At 36.5% G+C, this 21,226-nt stretch overlaps 1 protein-coding gene across 1 annotated transcript in view; it reads right to left on the reverse strand.

The window, feature by feature from the left end:
- Positions 1-15,599: 15,599 nt before the first annotated feature.
- Positions 15,600-21,226, reverse strand: part of LOC149847218 (NAC domain-containing protein 90-like) — a 29,957-nt gene continuing 24,330 nt past the window's right edge. Inside the window, exon 4 of the mRNA XM_089998343.1 lies at positions 15,600-15,768. The gene's annotated coding sequence lies outside the window, so the exon portion shown is untranslated. The remainder of the gene's footprint in view (positions 15,769-21,226) is intronic.

The following is a 21,226-nucleotide window of genomic DNA, read 5'->3' on the forward strand; positions in this document are numbered from 1 at the left end:
TTGGTGGACTGTCCTTGTGGCATGGACATTGAAACGTATGAATAATACTTTAATATCATTTTAATAAATTTTAATATTGTAAGGTTTTATTTCAATAAAAATGTATTTTTAATATGAAAATAAAAATAAATCTTTTATTGATTAAAAAATAAAAAAAGATGTGTCTTCATATCTTATTTTTCAAACAAAAAAAAATCAAACTTACAAGTCTAACCTGCATTACACGTTTTCATATCTACGTTTCTTAGTGACATAGCTTCAAATGTGTTGCAGTTTGACTATGGGGAGAAGCTAAGACCTCATTTGTTTTATGCAACTTACATGAAAAAATGATGTGTTGGCAACGTGATGTAATCCTTTCCCAGCATGATTAAAAAAAAAACATCAAATCATTACGGTGGAAAAGTGACATTTTAGCACGAGTGAGCTTAGTTTTTTCACTATCAATCACTTTTTATAGGTAAATGGATTCCTAATCTTTCTTCGTGAAAGTTTTCACATAAATTTTTTTTTTTTTAAAATTAATGTACATTCTTACATGAAGCCTTTTCTTTGCAAGAGAACCAAACAAACCACTCCAAACTAACAAGAATAAGCTTATTACTTAATGCCTTTTTTTTTTTTTTACGATTGTTCAATTAATTACAAATAATTTGATTTAATTTATTTAAAGAGATTTTCATGTAAATATGTATTATTAGATTATAGAATAATGCTTTAAATAGATTTGCCTTATGAATATATTTTGAAATGTTACATACGAGAGTTGTGCCATATTTTTGTATACATTAGATACTTGAGAAAGGTCTATTGTACAATGAATTTAAGTTGTCTTACTTATTTTTATTAAAAAAAAAATTCAGGTTCATATAGATAAAAGGGTCCATGCTATAGTACACGAGAACTCAATTGTATTTTTGATACAGACTAGGTTAATTTGAACTGTTTTACTTTGATATTCATTCAATAGAATAAAATATTTTTGAAATAATTGTTGTGATTTTTCTTTTACCTTCACCAGGCTCGAAGATCAAAGCAAGTTTATGTTTTAAAATATTTTTTTTGCATTTTAAAAAGCAAAAAAATTTAATTAAATTTTAAGCTTTTAAATTTTTTGAGCATTGGAGAATTGGTATAAGAGCAAGTTAGATTCAATTCAAATTTTATCTTCATAAGAAATGAGTCCAAGAATCATGTTTTACGGAGGCATATCATGTAATATAATATTATGCATGTTATAGAATCTAAGAACTTTGTGTTTTACATACAAATAATACAAAATTTACCTAAAAAGGTTATATCAATGTTAGGAATACTAAATATTTCTTTTGGTAGATGTAGGACCATGGAATGGTCCAAATAAAAACACTAAAGCTGCACACGATGACTCTTTAAAAGATTGAATATCATATTCAACAATTGAATAGTGAAAACACTCACCAAAGAGGATTGGCCGAACGTCACAATTGTTATCAAGAGCACAAAGGACAAAGTTGTCATTTAAGTTGATTTTTCGTAAAGAAACAAGACATTTCCATAGATAAATGTCATCTTAAACAAGCCTATAATAAGAGACAACTGATAACCCATGGCCTTAATACCCACTTATACTCCAGCTTAACCCACCTACAATCTTACTTGGCCGACTTACACTCCAAGTATGCCTTTTCTACCAACTCATACCATTGGCTCGAGCCATTTCTACAAAAAAAAAAAAAAATTAAGGTCATCTTGGATTATGCTAATAATTACATGAAAGAATCAAATCTTATCACTACATTTTTAATATAACAAATAATAGTTTCGTAAATGGCATTAAATATAGCAAACCCTAAGTCCAAGATATTTTGCCTAAGAAACCTTCAGCCCGATTCATCTTTGATCACCTAGGGTGTCAACGGGTCGGGTTTGGTTTAGACCCAGACTTAACCAAATTTTTAGGTATGATATCGGGTTTGGGTCTAATCGAGTCAACTATAAGAAAAACCATACTCAAACCCAATAAGAACTCTATACATGAACCAAACTTGGACCATATAAAACCATATTTTTTTTTATCATTTTTACATTGAAAAGTTGCCGTTCTTAATCAAAACTCGGGTGGGGTCCAGTTTGGTATAAAATTTCACAAAATATACTCGGGTCCATGTATTAATCAGACCTTCGGGTCCGAACCCAGGTCTTATTATTTATCACCGTACCCGAACCTTATAGAGTTTGGTTCGGGTCGAGTTCAGGTAAACCAGGCCCGTTAATACCCCTATCTCTAGTGAATCAATGACAGTCATTTTAGTTGTCAAAATCAATAGGGCGGTGAATAGGCAAGTAGCTGCCACTAGTGAAACAAAGTTGTCAGTGGGCCCCCATTGACCACATTTGGGAAGAGTGGGCCCCCAACATTGAAGATTGCATTGAATCATTGATGTTGCAGTACATGGCATTGAATCGGTGCAGAGGGCTCGTTGCCTAACAAGAAGGGAGGTGATTCCAATGTTTGAGGCCGGTTTTAATGCGGTGCTGCAGTGAACCGTCCATCTTGAGATGCACGGTCTGTCGAAGCCTCCTATTTCTGCAGCATGCTGCGGTATCCGTGCTCTGCTCACTATAAGGTGATCAGGTCATGTTTGAATGCAACCGGATTGTCAGTTGAGATGTGCATGGCCCAAAGTATCGGTATCGGCCCTGTATTGTTTGATCAACGATTCAGGTGAATCGGCTAATACCGATGCGCAAGTGAATCCTTCTTAATGGGCCAAAGAATAATTTAAAAAATATTATGTGTCAATCACAATGCAACACGTGTTAAATCTATTAAAAAAATAAATTTAAATCTATTTTTTTACATTTATTAAAAATAACTGATTAGGGGTGAAGCATATCGATTTTCTGCTGATATGTATAGACCGATACGCGCTGATACTGACAACATTGCCCCCCAACTAATTGTTCCCAGGTGACGCGAGGTTCGCCATGTCCAAGAAGCGTTAGACTAAAAAGTGTCCAAGGTTCTTCTGTCACCGTTCATGAAAATGAACGATACTCAAAACCCATAAAAAAGAACAGTCGATTTAAGTGATGAGAGGTTGGAGGTGTCCAAGAACCTTAGACTAAAAACCTTCAAAAGTTCTTTGGACACCGTTCATCGTGAAAATGAATGGCACGCAAAACTCATAAAAAAGGAGTCTACAGCCTGCCTAGATGGGTCTTAAAAAATTTTATTTCTGATGTTATTCACACTTTGTAGATGAATAGCAATAATGATCCATAAAATGGGCAGCTGAAATTCATCTAAAAGAAGGAGCATGTGGCAAGACTTGGGGATGTCGTTCATTTTCAGAACATCTGAGGTTTCTTGAACCTGATCCACTCTCGATCGCTTATGCATGCATGCGGCAACGCTGCAGAAGAAATTTAATGAATTCAGATAACAACACTGCAGAACTTTAATGACTTCAACCATCTCTATCTAACAAGACAACAGGATCCTTTCATCTCTCTCTCCAGCCGTGACATAACTCTCCCTATTTATAGCAGACGTGCTGGGAAAAGAAGTGCATCCTTGAGAGAGAGAGAGAGAGAGAATGGCGTATGCTGTGACGATTGTGTTGTTGTTGGTGTCCTTCTCAAGCCTTCACCATGCGGAGGGTAGTAGCATTACCGGCTCCGTTTCTTGCCCTGACTGCACTAACGATAACAAGCTCGCAGGTCCCTCTATCTCTCTCATAAAATGATTTTGAAAACCCTATATAGTTAAAGGCTGATTGGTGACGGTGGAACCAGCCGACGAAGCAGCTTTATTTGGTGGGCCTTGCACAAGTTTAAAGTGCCCCCCCCCCCCCCCCCCCCCCCCCCCTTTTGTCACTTTTCCTACTTGGTTCCAAATCTAGGGAAATAAACGCTTTTCTTAGGGGGACAGGCTGAGGTTTAAATGGTTGAAGAGAGAATCTCTTGTTGAAGCACAAATATTTGATGATTTCTTGGGAACAAACGAAATATTCAGTCTCGAAAATTTGCAATGATTTTGGACTGTTGATTTTGATTTTTTCAAACTCTATACAAACCTACACATAATACCTATAAAATCAAGCAGGTAGATCATATTTGTGTGGTCAAAATTTAAAAATAAAATGAAGAAGTCTAAAACCCCCATTAGCGTGCTTCATTTATCATGTTTTCAGTTTCATCTCTCTCTCTCTCTCTCTCTCTATATATATATATATATATATGTATGTGCACGTTAAATTATTTCTTTTTACTATAGTTAAGAACTTTCCCGAGGAAACTAAAAAAGACTCGAACATTATAATTTGTATAACCTATACATATACTCCATAATTTCTTTTTAAAATTTGAAACCTTTGATTTGGGCTCCCGTTTAAGAGTGTGATTTTTGGAGTACACACGCACATGCATGTACAAACCCGTATCCTGCTTGATCCTATTGTGCTCCACATATATATATGGAAGGCAACCACCTTACTGCTCCGATATTTGAAACCTACCGGCAACGAAATGGGGTTGAGATAAAGTGATGGTGATTTTTTCAATATCCACCATATATTATGGTGGTAAGAAGCACCATCATTACGGGTGTCAACAGGTCGGGTTTACCTGTACCCAACCCGGACCAAACCCTATGGGGTCCAGGGTTCGGGTATGGTGATAAATAAGAAGACCCCATTAAGACTCGAGTCTGATTCAGGTTTAGTTTGTGAAATTTTATATCAGACTCGGGTTTGACCTGAGTTCCGATTAAGACCCATAAATTTGTAATGTAAAAATGATAAAAAATATTATTTTACTGGGTATGGTTCGGGTCTGGTTCATGTAGTTGTTATCGAGTCCGAGTATAGTTTTTCTTATAGCGGACCCGATTAAACCTGAATTGAACCTGATACCATACCCGAAAATCAGGTCCAAGTCTAGGAGTTCCACCTAGGTCCGAACCAAACCCGACTCGTTGACACCATAATCACCATCGGAGTTCTTTTGGGCTCCTTCAAGGGCATTTTCGTACCACCATGATCTTTTGGTGGTATGAACATGCCCCCTACAGGATGCAATGCTACCTCAAATTAATTGATTCTATACTTACAAAATATATTTTTCTCTTTTATTGATGAGTTTTTATGCAGCGCTGCTGAAGACTGACCATGTGCAGCATATATATATATATATATATATATATATATATATATATATATATATATATATATATATATATATATATCACCAAACCCTGACCCAGTTCGGTAAGGGGCAGATCCCCGTCAAAACCGACCCATTGACACCAATATATATCATGACCAATATATATCATGAGAATGCTGGTCATATAACTTGAACCGGTTGGTCTATGAAGTAGATCCAAACACTTATAAGGAGTTCGGTCCAACACTAGGGTGCTACGTAGCGGCTGCCTCCTGTTTAAAAAGGGCGAACACTGTCTTAAGATCTAAAATCTTACTTTTGCTTGAAGTAAGATATGATGTGGGCTCTATCTATGTCCGATTTGATCTTGAGCCACGAGATCCTCATATTTGTGGGTCGATCTGTCAGGTGTATCCATGAAAGGTGTTAAAGTACTTAAGGGTGCATTTGAATCTAAGATCCAAGGATATTTAGTTTGACCTCTCCCCATCGTCCTAGAGATCCATGGATTTTGTGTTTTTTTAGTCAAAAATAGGATCTCAGAAAATCAACATTTAAAAGGGGTCGGATCAACGCATGGGGCTCACATCTTGATCCGTGTTCCGTGGATTTGTGCACCCTCAATTCTTACAACCAAGGGTGTGAGATCTAACATGAGGTCCTCGTCAAATCACAGGTTTTGCAAACAAGAGAATTTAGATCCTTGGTCCAGAGAGATCCCTGATGCAACGGCAGATCAGGTGCAATTATATTGCACACTCAAAGTGTGCCACTGCACTTGGCTGCCCTACATCTGCTGTTGGCCCCCCACAACTGACAGACTGTCAGCCAAAGATGAAGGGTGAGTAGGTGTAGCGGTACACTCAAAAGTGTACAATGTGATTGCACCTGATCCACCCTAGTAAACATTCAAAAGTGTATTGCACCTGATCTACCCTAGTAAAATATATGGATCTCTGGTCTTTTTTTTTTTTTTTTTGCGGAGGAAGGGGAGGGAAAGTACATGCAGGAGTGGCTATTGGGCTGGCCCAGCCTGGCCTGATAAGGCTGGACAGGCCCGACCTAATTATAATCAGGCTCAGGTCGGGATCGGGCCCCGACTCTTTATGCCCAACCTAGTTAATGAGCCGGGCCTGTCAGGCTCTGCGTTTTGCACATGGGCCTAGTCCGCCTGGGTCCTGTTTAAGTAATCGTTTGCATTTTGCAGCTCGAGCCCGACCAGAAACATGGAGCGTACCCAACAGCCCATCAGGCACCTGGCTTAATGGCCACCCCTATATGCAGGATGCTTGATTGCCTAGCAAGTTTTTGTATGATTGTATTTAGCTCCAAAATGTCATGTGATGAAGTCTACGATTGACAAGGAAATCAACTCGGATAAACCAAAGCTGGGCCGGGGTTACTTCCAGGCTATATGAAAAATATATCGGCGATATTTTGAAAATATCTTCAAAACAAATATTTTGATTTTATCTTTTTATTTTTGTTAAAATATAAATAGTTTTATCAGCCACTTTTTCATGAAAAATGGTTAATATTTTTTATGTATTTTTCTTTTTATGTCTTACTACAATTAAATTTTTATTTTTAAATTTATTTTTTTTCCTGAATTTTGCCAATAAGATGGCGAGAAGTACGAAATTTTTTAATTTCTCCAGAGCTTGGCGCTGTTATTTTTGCCATTTTAAAACATTTGCCATTATGGCTCCAAGCCCTTCAAAAAATTTCACTTTTGAAAAAAATCACTTAATGTCGTTGCCATCTCTGGATGCAGGCATAGGGGTGACCATCAGGTGCAGCCAAGTAAACCGAGCGACTACACTCACTGACAACACTGGGTCCTTCAAGGTCAACCTACCATCGAGCCTACCCGATCATGCCACTTGCTATGTTATACTGGTGAGTGGTCCCACAAAGCGATGCACCTTCAAGAGGGGCTATATGTCAAGGGTGGTCAATGGTCACCTTACTTCTCCCCTGATTTTGTCACCATATTCATGTGCTGATAAATCAAGCCAAGCACTCTATCCACATGATCAAAGCATGGGCTCAAGGAAGTCACTTGATGGACAAGGAACGGATCTTGGGGACTCAAAGACCATTGACTTGCCATTACCACCAGAATGGGGCCTACCTCCCACAAGCTACTACGTCTACCCTATAATCCCGATTGGCATCCCTTAATTATGATGATAAGCATATAATAAGAGTCTTCATATCTACTATATATAATAAGGTGTAAATGATGGCTAGCTTCATGTGGGTATATATCTTCTAAGTGTGTATTCTCCATATGACCAACTTTCTAGGCTAGGTGTTTCAGTCGTGTTGGAAAATGGGGTTAGTTTCTGTATTGTGATAAGCAGCAAACACATACTTTGGATGTGTCCAGTTGTGGTACTACTATTTAGATGCTGAATAGATTTCTATGTAGTTCAACTTAATGTTGATTTTCTAGGGTCTTGAACTTGTGAAGGGTTCCAGCTTTAAGTATGCATGCACTTACTGTAATTGGAACCATACCTAATTAATTAGTGAAGTTTATGGATTAGTACATAACTGATGATGCTTTCAATGCTGCTTTTATTTTTTATATCACGCTGCATGTTGTATGTGGAGAGAGGGGAACACCCTGTCTTAGTTAGGGGTGGCAATGGGGTTGGCGGGTCAGCATACCTCAACACGAACCCGACCCGTTTATTAAACGGGTCGGCTGTGACAAACACGAACCTGACCCATTTATTAAACCGGTAACCCGACACGGTTAACCCGTTTAATAAACGGGTCGGGTCGGGTAAATGGGTTGGCAGGTTAGCGGGCCGGGTTCGTGTTAGCGGGCGAATCGGGTAAACGGGTTGGCGGGTTCGGGTAAACGGGTTGACCCACCCGCCTAACCCGTTTATTAAACAGGTCAGCCGGGTTGGTGGGTTGGCATACCCCTAACACGAACCCGACCCGTTTAATAAACGGGTTAGGTGGGTCGACCCGTTTATGATGCGAACCCGTTTAAGCCAAACCCGAACCTGCCTAAGAAGCGGGTTGGCGGGTCGTGTCAGATTTTGCCACCCCTAGTCTTAGTGCTTGGTTGGTAGATTTTTCTGGATTGTGTGATGTGGAGAGAGAGAGAGAGAGAGAGAGAGAGAGAGAGAGAGAGAGAAGAACACCCTGTCTTAGTGCTTGGTTGGTAGAATTTTGGGGATCGTGTGATGTAGTCGACCCTTTTGGTTGGGGCCTGATAAGAAGGGAGGCGGATATATGGTAGTGCCTGTGACTTTTTGATTGGCTACTACCTTGGTTAGATGACTTGAAATTTTTCTGTAGATTGATTCAAGTAGATAACATTGACCTCTCGCTGACTTGACTATTTTTTTACCATATTTATCCCACCTTGACAACTAAAACGGTGGTCCATTTTTCGAATGATCTGTTTTCTTGGCTAATATTGACTTGAAGAATTATTACAATGTGAGACTTGCGGTGCGAAGACTGTTGTAGTTGTTTCATGTGGTCTGAAGATCCAGCTACCTCTAGACTGTTCGTCTGCTCATAACTAACTAAGAGACTGACCAATGTAGATACCCATATTCTCATTTTCTGATGGCTGTTCTTCATCTCATGTGAGTTTGAGTTACCTGATAAACACCATTGAATGTCATTCTCCATGGTAATTTACAGTACTTGGTAGGGTCCTTTTTCTTAAATGGGGGAGAATTATGAGCCTTTGATAACCTGATCGACTGAGCCTATAATAATGATTTCATGACCTCTATCAAGCACTATCAAAATAATAAAACAGTCGGAATCCAGTGCACCAAATCATAAACCATCACTCCCTCTAGCAAGCCGATCCTGCTATAGTACCTGAAAAAGGTTTTTAAAAATGATGTAAGAATCAAAATTCTTTTATGAGACCCTCTCAAAATCTAACAGTAAAGAAGATAGCATAAATTAAATCAAACATTAAGTTTAAGATGACTTTAACAAACATTTCACATTTAAAATATGCTTACAAAATAAACCAATTTAATTTAGAGCAACAAAAAATCACATGCTACATAAATATTTAGGGATGCATGAACCAATGCAACTTGTATGAATGACTTTTTCTATTTAATTATCAAGTATTGCTTTTGAATGCATGCCCTTACTTAATACAATATATTAAGTTTAATCTTGTATTAAACTCGTAGATACTCAAAATGGGACAAAGTCTTGAGGTCCAAGGCAGTGCCCATTGGTATCTTATCACATATTTGTATTTTATTAACAGAGTCTCATACAAGTTTCTTGATCGACGTCGGGAATCACCACCCTAAATCAAAATATTATGAATCATCACCTAATGCTGGGACGACAAAAACATCATTACCCATTGATAGTATACCAATAATTGCAACTGAGTCAGACCACACCACCCCAGCAAATTGCTGAAAGCTCTCTACAATCATGACTGAGAATACAAACCACTCATCAAGTTCTTAGAGAGAACAATACACGTGATGTTCAGCATCCTTACGGTCCCCTATGACCGTCATCCAAGGATCTCACAATTTTAGAGGGATCAAATTTATATTGCAGTGCATTCAAAACTTATCATTTTAAGAACACAAGTATCTGACCTCCAAAGGCCCATTAGTAGTTCATACATAACTACTACACAAACTAATATAATTAAATGACATTACAAATTTCGGTGAACAACAATCACATATAAATTGGGGAATGTCAAATTGTATTCACGACACTTTCACTTGAGACATAATACTTATGTATATACATGGCTAAAATTGCATGCACATTGTAACTAAAGAAAATCAGATTAGACATCCAATTACTAACTTGGCTGAAAACTAATATTTTTATAACCTGTCAGAATCATCTTTGTTCTTCAATTAAAATCAGATTTAACCAACACAAATCAGATATAACAATTTCAGACAAAACTCAGATTTGGTTGACTTAAATGAATTCAGATTTCACATCAGTTTTTTAATACATAATTTGCAGTTTAAACAGTTTTGGATTCAACATGAAAATAAGGGTTTTATTTCTTATTAACCTCCAGCTAACTGTCATCAATTCAGTTTTAGTGTGGATCAAAGTTTAACCAACACAATATAATCTCAGGCCATGCAGTGGATGCTATAACAGGTATGATCAAATCACAACATGATTGCACAAAGAACTATGCCTATAGATGCCTGTTGGCATCTTGTATGACAATGGTGCCTAGACTCCACACAGTGGTCCCGTAACACTCAAGTGGGATACATGCACCATCATTGACTTACATCCAGTCCAATAGAGGATGCTGGCTCCTAGATGTGAATTAAATGGCTCTAGCAAGGTTTCAGGCAGAATAACCCACCCGTAATTTAAGATCATATTTTTATTAGTAAAATATAAACCACCATATCATCAACATAATGCCATGGTTCTGTCTTCTATAGCTATGCAAAAGGTCATGGTCGTCTTCATAGGATATTAATTAGTTACTAATACGTCCCTAATTTTATCATTAACTAATGCTATTCACAATGATCATGTTTCAGATTTTAGTTATGCTCTGCACCAGACATGGCAAACAGAAGAAACAGGGCTCGAACTGAAGAGAAGTATCCAAACCACGTAGTCAAGAACTCTCAGAATTTGCAAAGGAACTGCCCAGGAAAGAAGTGGCACTAATTTGAACAAGTAAATACCAAAACACCTACATGTGCTTACAAAATATAAGTAGATACATAATCACTCAAAATCGGTGCATGCAACATAAAAAAAAATCAACGCACGGGTTATCAACAAATCAAAGAATCAAGATCTGAACAGTTAAATGAGTACTTGATGATAGAATCAAGATTTTGTTGTCCTTAACCTATGATTTTTATGAGATATTACATCCCTACCCTCTTAAAAGAACTTCGCCCACGAAATTATAATGTACCAAAATAATATGGGTAATGATTGCACATATTGTTTTCCTACTCCTAGGTGCATTCATCTAATCCGTGATGTTGCCACCGCACTTTCACCAACAAAATTGTCTTGCTTCGAAACACTTGCTCTTAGCGATCCACAATCCTCACCAGTATCTCTTCTATCAAGTACAATTGTACGTCGACTGCCTCATACTGAATAACATGCGGAGGGTCTGATAAATACTTTCTCAGCATCGAGACATGAAAGACATTGTGAATCTGAAAAAACTAAGGTAGAAGTGTCACTCGATCTGCTCAAGGATCTCAAAAAGTCTCATGTATCAAGAACTAAGCTTTCCTTTCTTCTCGAACCTTAAAACACTCTTCGTCGGTGATATACACACAAAAACATGTTGTCCCACTGTGAAACTGAGTTCTCTATGTCGTTGACCATCATAGCTCTTCTGTCAGATCTGTGCAGAAATAAACCGTAGGTGAATTAATCATACATGATCTGAATAATACTGGATCACCTCTAGAGATTTAACTGCTCTAACCCTGACCTCATTCTAATACACCAAGGATCTAGAAGGTCTACCATACAAAGCTTCACACGAGGCTATGCCAATATTAGCATGATAGCTACTATTATATGAAAACTTTGCACGTTTCACATGCTTATCCTAATCTCGTACCCAATCTAACGTGTATGCTCTCAGTATGACCTCGAGAGTCTGAATCGTTTGCTCAGACTGTCCATCGGTTTGCAGATGAAAAATTGTGTTGAACTTCAATTTGGTGCCTAAAGTTAACTATAACTATCAGTAGAAATATGACGTAAAGCAAGGATCTCGATCCGACATGATCGAAAGTGGTACATTGTGTAACCTGACGATCTCATCGATATATAAGTCTGTCAAGCTCTCTAAAGTCTAACCCACGTTGATAGGCATAAATTGTGTGGTCTTCGTCAGTCAGTCCACTACTACCCAGATAGCATCATGCTAACGATGGGTTCTCAGTAATCCCACTATAAGGTCCATCGAGATGTTATTCTATTTTCACTCTTCGATATCCAAAGGCTGTAGCAGCCCACCAGTGTAACACCCCAAATTTTTTATCTAAAAAATCATGTATTTTTTTTTGAAATAGTTTTATAAAATTGCAGCAGAAATTCAAACGGGATAAAAACTTTGATGAATTATAGTTCTCGCATATCCTTTTCAAGTACACTACGAATTTAAAATTAAACATCCATAATTAATGAATTGTCCATTACACATCAAATTTAAATAATAATAGTTCTTTTGAATCAAAATAATATCAGAGCTTTGAGCACTTGTAAATGCTCATAATCTAAACAATCTAAAAAGTGGGAAAGGCTTGGCTTGGTCCCCATCACAACTTCCCGCCAATGCATGGTCCTTCATTTGCTACTTGAAAATATTTAATTTAACAGGGCCAGACAATTAAGTCCTCAGTAGGGCAGAGCTATTCGGTAAATTAAAACAAGTAAATATAAATTAATCCAATATTCACATGTCCAAACATGATTAAGCACACAAAAGCATACATGCATGTAATTCTTTAGAAGGCATTCAAACATACATTTACAAAGTTCTCTCAATCAAAGTATTCACTTAACTATGAATAATTAAATATGCACGAGCAGTAAAAAATGCATGCACTTACCACTGCAGAGGTCAAACTGTATGCATGAGTGACTGCTTATCTTTGATTAAGTTTTTTTTAGATGATGCATGCCATGCCTATCTAAATGCACAATCATATTAGGTTTTAGTTCTTAGCTCTGTGGGTACCAACACAGGCTTAAACCTTGATAAGGGCTATGGTGCAGACAATATTTTCATACAATTGTGGCTTTGGCATGGCCAGACACCTTTCACTAGTCTATAAGTGAGGGACGAGCGTATCGAGATAACACTCCCCACACCGTTATCCCAATGCATCAGTTTTTCACTCATGAGTTTCTATCATCTATGATGCAGTCTAATGCATAGGTTTTTCCTATCTTCATGGTTGGAGAGGAGTAACCTTTCGTACTCAAAACAATGCCTACAAATCTGAAAGTATTGCTTGCCCTCTCCTTGCAAGCATCGATCTTTAATGTTACATGGTTAAACTTTTTAAATTAATTAATTTTATGCAACACTCACTCGTGAATCCAACTCAGAGATTTTGCCTCTTTCGAGCTCATTGATGCACATTTTTAAAACATACATTTCAAGTATCATTGCACAATGTTTTTCTTTTGTTTGGCTTAAACATATATTCAAAGTAAAGCAATGATTTTAACAATTAAATGCATCTAACCATTTTTATCATCATGTACATGTCATTCATATCAAAATCATCATTCATGAACAATTAACAATTGTATTCAATCACAAGTCAGACTCTATTCATCCCTTTTATTGGTGAATGACTACGAAGGCAAGCTAGTACATAAGCACTTTATTCAATGCATGCCTCATACTTGGCACTTAATTCCTGCAGAAAACTTATCTTATCAGTTCATATACAGTATGATGTTCATTCACAAAAGTGCACTAGAAAAACACATAGAAATCACAAGTATATGTTAAATCACTCTTTAATCGATTTAGAAAATGTCGAAACTCAATTTTGTCTAACTGTTGCAATTGTCATAAAAAAATGTATAGTTCTTGGACAGAGTTAATTTTTTTTATAATTTATAGATAATTCTGTCCGCTTTTCGATGCCATAAACTGTTCGTAAAAAATTCTTCGGATGTGGGAGATACAATAGGTTTAGTGCATGCCTATACTTTTCTATTTCGACTATCACAATTCAATGCTCATTCGGATAATAGATCTCAAAATTTTATAGTTTATGTGAAATTTTGTTAGCTTTTCAATGCAATAAATCATTCATAAAAACTCATCAAGACAAAGGAGATACAAACAATTTACCGGTCGGGTATGAGGACAAAAATACATAATAGCGAGTTATATTCATTCAAGTAAGCAAGAAATAAGTCACCCAAATTCATTTTTCTGTTTTTTCTTTACATAAACACATCAAATAAAACCTCAAAAATAACATCACATAATTTTTATATAATCTACTATAGACAAATCTCATTTTTGCAGCTGTTAGGTCAGAAAATTGATCCGTCTCTCCGAACCCTATTTCCTCAAAAATATTTTTGGTATTTTTGCAATAATGAGCATAACGATGCATATTTTTCATGACAAAAATAACAAAAACATGCTAAACACCATAGCACATGTACATGAACATTAAACTATAATTTTTAACTAAAAGTTTTGCAATAAATCAATAAACTTTACATTATTTTCAAGAAAATATGATTTTTTTATCAAGTTCGTAACATGCATTTCAAAATTTTGTTCATTTTTATTTCTAGAAGTTTGATCACTTTAGGGGTGGAACTAATTCCTCCTTGAGGGAAATCAAAATCAACCCTTCTTTATTAAATCAAATTTAGATTTTTACAAAAACTTTTCTTTATGACAATATGTTAATTCGAACTAAAACATACAATTTTGTCAAAACAATTTTTATGAGAGGTTTTCTTCTGAAAACCCTCTCTATTCAAATTTTGACAAACCCCAACACCAATCCCACACATGGGGGTTTGGTACAGGGTTTCTTCTTATTATAAATTAGAATAACTTATGCCTACGAGTTCTGATTTAGGTGTAGAGAATAAAACCTCCTACCATTTGTGCCAAAATACCTCTTTTGGTTAGAAAAGAAAACTCTACAAACGAACCGACCGTCCGCTTCATATGGTGACTGTGTCGAGACGCTCTACTCACTCTACCCACATACGTAGGTTCACCTCTTGATTGCATAAGATGAAAACTACAAGCAAAGAAGAAGAAAATACAAGAATAAAGCAAGAGTTGGAGAGAAGAGGATCTAGAGAGAGCTAAAAATTCCAAGAGAGGCAAAATGGGGGGTGGGGGGGGGCATGAGCCCCTCCTCTCTATTTAAAATGCCTAGGGTTTAGGTCAAGGGTTGAGCTAATCTCAACCCTTGATCTCATCTTAATTTTCTTTCCTTTTCCCAAGCTCTTCAAGTTTCCTTTTCTATTTTTTTATTTGTGTTTTATATATATCTCTTTTTTTCTATCTTCTAACTTAGGTTAATATTACACTATGTATTATATATATAACACTATATACTACATATAGAGGATCTCTATAGAGTTGGTTGACACCCCCATGTGTTTCAACCTTTCCAATTTACAAGTTGTCAAACTTTCTTGCTTGGCAAGTGATAGCACTTCTCTTAAAGGTATTTTTGAAAGATATTTTTAATGAAAATGTCAGTGTAAACCGTGCACCAAATTATAAATATTGCTTCACACTAGTGTTGAAGTCTATGTCAAACATAGAAAATGAGATAAAAAATACTTTTGTACTCCAAATAAAAGAACACCTTTATTGCCTCGAATAAAATAAAAGAACTGTAAACAACCGCGTAAAAACCTATTAGAATGGTTTGAGCATAAATAAAAACTATACAACCTAGAATAAAATAAATCTGGCTTAATGCCCTATTCTAAAGAAAACAAAAACAATCTTCTACTGCTCAAGCTCTTCTAGCTTCAACCCTTTGCATGGAAAATCTTCACTTACTTGAAATAGTCTTTTCGCTTTCCACCAAGGGTCGCCTCGCCAGTCAACACCTGTAAAAACTAAGAACAGGAATCAACCAAACTATGCAAACACCTTGTTAGTTAACTCAAATCAAACTAAAAGAAGCTTAAAAAGCAAGTAAGTAACAAATTACTGATCTAATTCAATTAAAAAGCAAGTAACAATAAATAAATGCAACAAACAATCTAATTTAATCTACTTTAAACTAAAACTAAAAACAATTGAAACTATGTTGCTGACTATGCTTGAAAAAAGACATAATTAAACTAAATTAAACAAATCTAATTCTCTATTTTTTTTGCTGAAAAATAGAGTATATCCTATCCTAATTATCTTAATTAAACTAAAATGTAAAAGTAAACATTAAACTATATTTAGAATTAAAAAGATTTACTAAATTATCCTACTCGATTAACAATAAAACTCTAAACTAATTAGTTCCTAAAACAATGAAATAACTTGTTGGAAATTAATTTAACCTATTGACAAACATAAATAAACTAACCTGAATTACTTCTAATTATTGACTTACAAAAAAAAAAAATTTAAATTTCAAAAATCGTTTCAACCAAAACCAGAACCAAAAGTTGAATTTCTGTAAAACCAGAAAAACTAACTTTGGTAAAATAGCCGTAAAATCCGAACCCCTAGTTAGATTGAGCTGAATTTTAGAGGGTATACTTTAGACACATACAGGTAACACATACTAAAATTTCAACAATAAACTCTTTCTGGATCGACCAAAATAATCTGTTTATCAGACCAAAAAATTCAGGCCTGACACAAAAAATTTGGTCGGTGAAGAAAAGAGTTTTTCGACCAACATAAATTTTTTAAAACATAAGACAATTAATCTAGACAACCCTAAACAATACTAATATATAAAAATCACATAAAGTAGATCTAGATATGAAAAAAAAATAAAACAAAAATCTGATCTATATGCAAGAAATCCTAAAAAAACTAAAGAAGAGGTTGAAGAAGGAACTTACCGGCGGCTAGTTCCCAGACGGATTGGAGAGCGTAGAGCTATCTCGACTTGCTACGTGCGGCTCTCCATGCCCCTTTCAAGGTTGTTCCATGCGTGTGGAAATAGATACATGGGTATACAAGGAAGAAGGATAACACCACGGGGAAGAACAAAGAAGAAGAAAAACAGTGGATGAAGACAACTACGGTGGAAAATCTTGAAGAGGAGGAGAAGGAAGATGGGGGTGGGTCTTCTTAGGCAAAAGATGCCAGCCTCTAACCCTAATTCTCCTATTTATACTGTAAATTAGTCCTAATTTTTTAAAATACAACATTATAAAAAAATAATTTCTGAAAAACCACCCAAAACTAGAACTATTTCTAAAAACAAGGTTTTTTTTTTTACTTTTTGTACTAAGGACAACCAGATCTTGGGTTGGATAGGCTATGGATCCGATCCAAGATTCATTATTAGAGGTTTGGGTCAGATTTGAATCCAGATCTTCTTGAGATTCACTCCAAATACCTTAAAATGGCTCTATCGAGACTGTTTTTCGCTCGATTTGGAAAAAATTCGAACCACCGCTCCCTCACACCTTGAAAGAACACAAGCATGGGTTTTAAACCCCTTTTTAACATATAAATGCATGAATTCATGATTAAAAATGATATGCATTTCATGCATTATCAGCAAACAAGTTTGACTTGTTGAGCTATTTTTTTTTCTTTCTTTCCTATTCTCAATCCCTTCTATACACCTTCCGAATTTCCAGTCTTCCCATACTAAAAGTTTTTAGGATGGGACACTCCCCTCTTGGGAGGCTTCCTATTGAATTAGGTAAGTTTTGCCTATTGCATTCATGTTTTGATTTTTGGTAACTTTTAAAACCCTTGTGAATTTAAAGTTTTAAGTTCATTTTTATTTCTTAAAATTGATATGGAGGTGCCATATAGGATGGGATGAACCACCTATTAACTCCTACCTTCTTATTCAATTTAATTGAATTATATTTTCCATTCCAATTAAAATTTTCCTAATTAATTTAATTTAGTATTTTGGATTTCAATTCTTTGAAAACTCAAATCTAACTTTAAATTGGATGACTCTAAATGCAACTCAAATTGTTTTCAAATGTATGTGAAATTCTCTAAACCAAAATTCAGCTAGCTTAATTATATTTTTTTCTAACAATTCAAATTTCTCAAAAATGTATTTTAAAAAGATAATTTTCACTAGGGTCGATAGGACCCATTGGCGTTTTTAATGTATTTCCTATATATATATTCTAAGTCTTATTCTAATACATAATCTATTGTACAATACTTAGTATATGTTATAATTATCAATTTATTACATATAACAATATTTTCAAAAATGTATGAAAATTCTCAAAAAATTAAGAAAATCACATCCAACCCTCCTTAAAAAAATTGTGTTAAGAATTTGGTTAAGGTTACATACTGAATAGGCTTGGATGTTTCGTTTTCATCACCGCTTTTGGCTCCCATGTACATTCTTCGAGTCCATGGTGTTGCCATCGTACTTGTTCTCGTCGATTCAAAATCTCTATTGGACGCTCCTCGATCATGAGATCCTTTTTCACTTCTACCTCATCGTACTGAATAATATGTGTCAAGTCTGACACATTTTCTCAACATCAACACATGGAAAACATCGTGGATGTTTGAAAACTGTAGCAAGGTGGTAATCGGTAAGCTGTGCCTCCAATCTTCTTGAGGATGAGGAAATGTCCTACATACCCTGGACTTAACTTACCCTTCTTGCCAAACCGAAACACACTCGTGTTTGGCGATACCTTAACGAATACTTCATCCGCAACTTCAAATAAGACTTCACGATGCTTTGGATCTGCATAACTTTTCTGACGACTCTAAGCGATCATGAGTCTCTTTCATATCAATTGTACCTGATCGGTGTAGTGCTGCATGACTATTGGTGACTCAATAGCTCAATCACCAACCTCACTCCAACATACTAGAGGCCTGCAGGGTCGCCCTTATAAAGCCTCACATGGAGCCATACCGATTTTTGAGTAGTAATAGTTGTTTTAGGCGAACTTGGCTAGCTTCAAGTGTTTACTTCAGTCACCCTTTCATTCCAATTCACAAGAACACAACATGTTCTCTAGGGACTGAATTGTCCTCTCCAACTGTCCATCCATCTGCGGGTGCAAAGCCGTGCGAAACTTAAGCTTCGGCCCCAAAGCCTTTTAAAGCCATCCCCAAAACTTGGATGTAAATCTCAAATCTCTATCAGAAATAATCAAAATAAATACTCTATGTAACTTGATGATCTCGTCTACATATAAATCTACTAGACTCTCTAATGTTTGATTCACTCTGGTCAGTAAGAAGTGTGTCAACTTTGTAAGGCAATCCACTATAACCCATATAGTGTCGTGCCCTAGGTAGACCTACCATGAATTTCATGATAATGTCTTCTCACTTCCACTGAGGTATCTCGATCGTTTGTAGTGTTTCACCAAGTCTTTGATATTCTATCTTAACCTGCTGACATACCAAGCATCTCAACACATACTTAGTGATGTCTCTTTTCATACCATTCCACTAGTAATTCCTCTGAAGATCTTTATACATCTTGGTGCTACCTAGATGTATAGTGCACTTGGTCCTATGCGCCTCATCAAGTAGCTCCCTCCATAGATGTTGATCCTCTGGCACCTATAGCCTCTGATTATTCCAGATGCTACCATCTTCTTCTAGATGTAAGCCCGTCTCATCTTGCTTGGACACTGCAACCATCTTTGCGAAGCTCGGATCATCCTTCTGCTGCGCAATAATCCAATCCATGAGTTTGGTTTGCACAACAAGGCTTACGATCTGAATGTGACCTGAGTCTGTATCAAAAGGTCTCCAATTAATCAGATTCTTGAGTAATCTCCACTCACTGCTGACCAAGCTCGCAAGGCTTATTGCTTTTATGCTCAATGCATCGACCACTATATTAGCCTTCCCTAGGTGGTAGGATATGAAAAAGTCGTAGTCTTTAAAGAACTTTAACCACCACCTTTGTCTCATATTAAGATATTGCTGTGAGAAAATGTATTTGAAACTCTTATGATTAGAGAAAACCTCAAACTACTCATTGTACAAGTAGTGTCGCCATACTTTAAGTGCCAAAACTATGGCTGCCAGCTTTAAATCATGTGTAAGATAGTTTCTTTTATGCACTTTCAGTTGGCACAAAGCATATACTATAACCTTGCTGTGTTGCATCAGTACACACCCAAGTCCTGTACTCGATGCATTATTGTAGACCATAAATCCTCCAAGGGCTGATGATAGAGTGAGCACCGGGGCCAAAGTAAGCCTCTTCTTCAGCTTCTGAAAGCTTTCTTCGCACTGCTACATCCATACAAACTTTATCCCCTTGCGAAGTAGATTGATCATTGGTGTCTAGAAAAGTCCTGAATGAATCTTATGTAGTATCCTGCAAGACCAAGAAAACTGCATATATGTGACATGTTCTTTGATTTTTTCTAGTATAAGATTGCTTTCACCTAATACAATTTCAAAACCACAAGATTCAAACAATTAGACTAAACATCCTAAGAAAAAAATCTTCTCAAGGCATAATCATCATAGTCAATTTACCTTAGCCGGGTCCACTGACACCCTATCTTTTGAGATCACATGTCCCAAAGACATCACTTTCTCCAGTTAGAATTCACACTTTGAAATTTTTTTATACAACTGATGTTGTCTAAGTGTCTCGAGAATGATCCTCAAGTGCTCTCTGTGATCTTCCTTTCTCTCTAAATAGATAAAAATATGGTCCATGAAGACTATCACAAACACATCCAGATAAGGATGAAAAATCCTATTCATCAGGTCCATGAATGTTGTTTGATCATTGGTTTGCCCAAAGGGCATCACCAAAAACTTATAGTGACTGCACCGTAGAGCAGATCTCAAAGAACTCATCGAGATGACGGTAGGAGTCTTCGTTGTTCAGACCATAGAAAGATGAAATAATTTGAATGATGTTGTCCTTTATCTCAAATTGGTTTGCTCCTATATTAGGTCTCGTGATGCAGAAGTGTAAGCATTTTGAGTGAAGTACTACCTGAGATGATGGGTCAACTGCTGATCCTGAGCCATAGGGCTGGATCAACAGACTCTCTTAATAAGGGACTCAGGGTCCTTAATTATCGCAGCAAGCATGGGCTCAAGCGAGTATCGCCCTTGCATGCACCTGAGGGTAGACCGGTGCAACAACTGTCTTAAGACATAGGTTCTCTACCTACCTAACACACAGAGCGACCAAACCACAACAAACCACAAAGCGGGTAAAGGAAAAATAAGACTAGAAAGCAGTAAATAAACAAGCACCACACACTTGCACCCACAAATATTTTGCGAAAAGTAAGCTACGAGTACGGTACCAATTGTTCGCAATCACCTCTAAGGGTATCCTAATAGGTGGGCCGTGCAAAAAGTTAAGCTGGTATCTAGGGTGTGCAAACACGTGGTTAT

Source organism: Nuphar pumila, chromosome 2 (genome assembly GCF_984573655.1).
Source record: "Nuphar pumila chromosome 2, dmNupPumi1.hap1.1, whole genome shotgun sequence".
Lineage (NCBI taxonomy): Eukaryota > Viridiplantae > Streptophyta > Magnoliopsida > Nymphaeales > Nymphaeaceae > Nuphar > Nuphar pumila.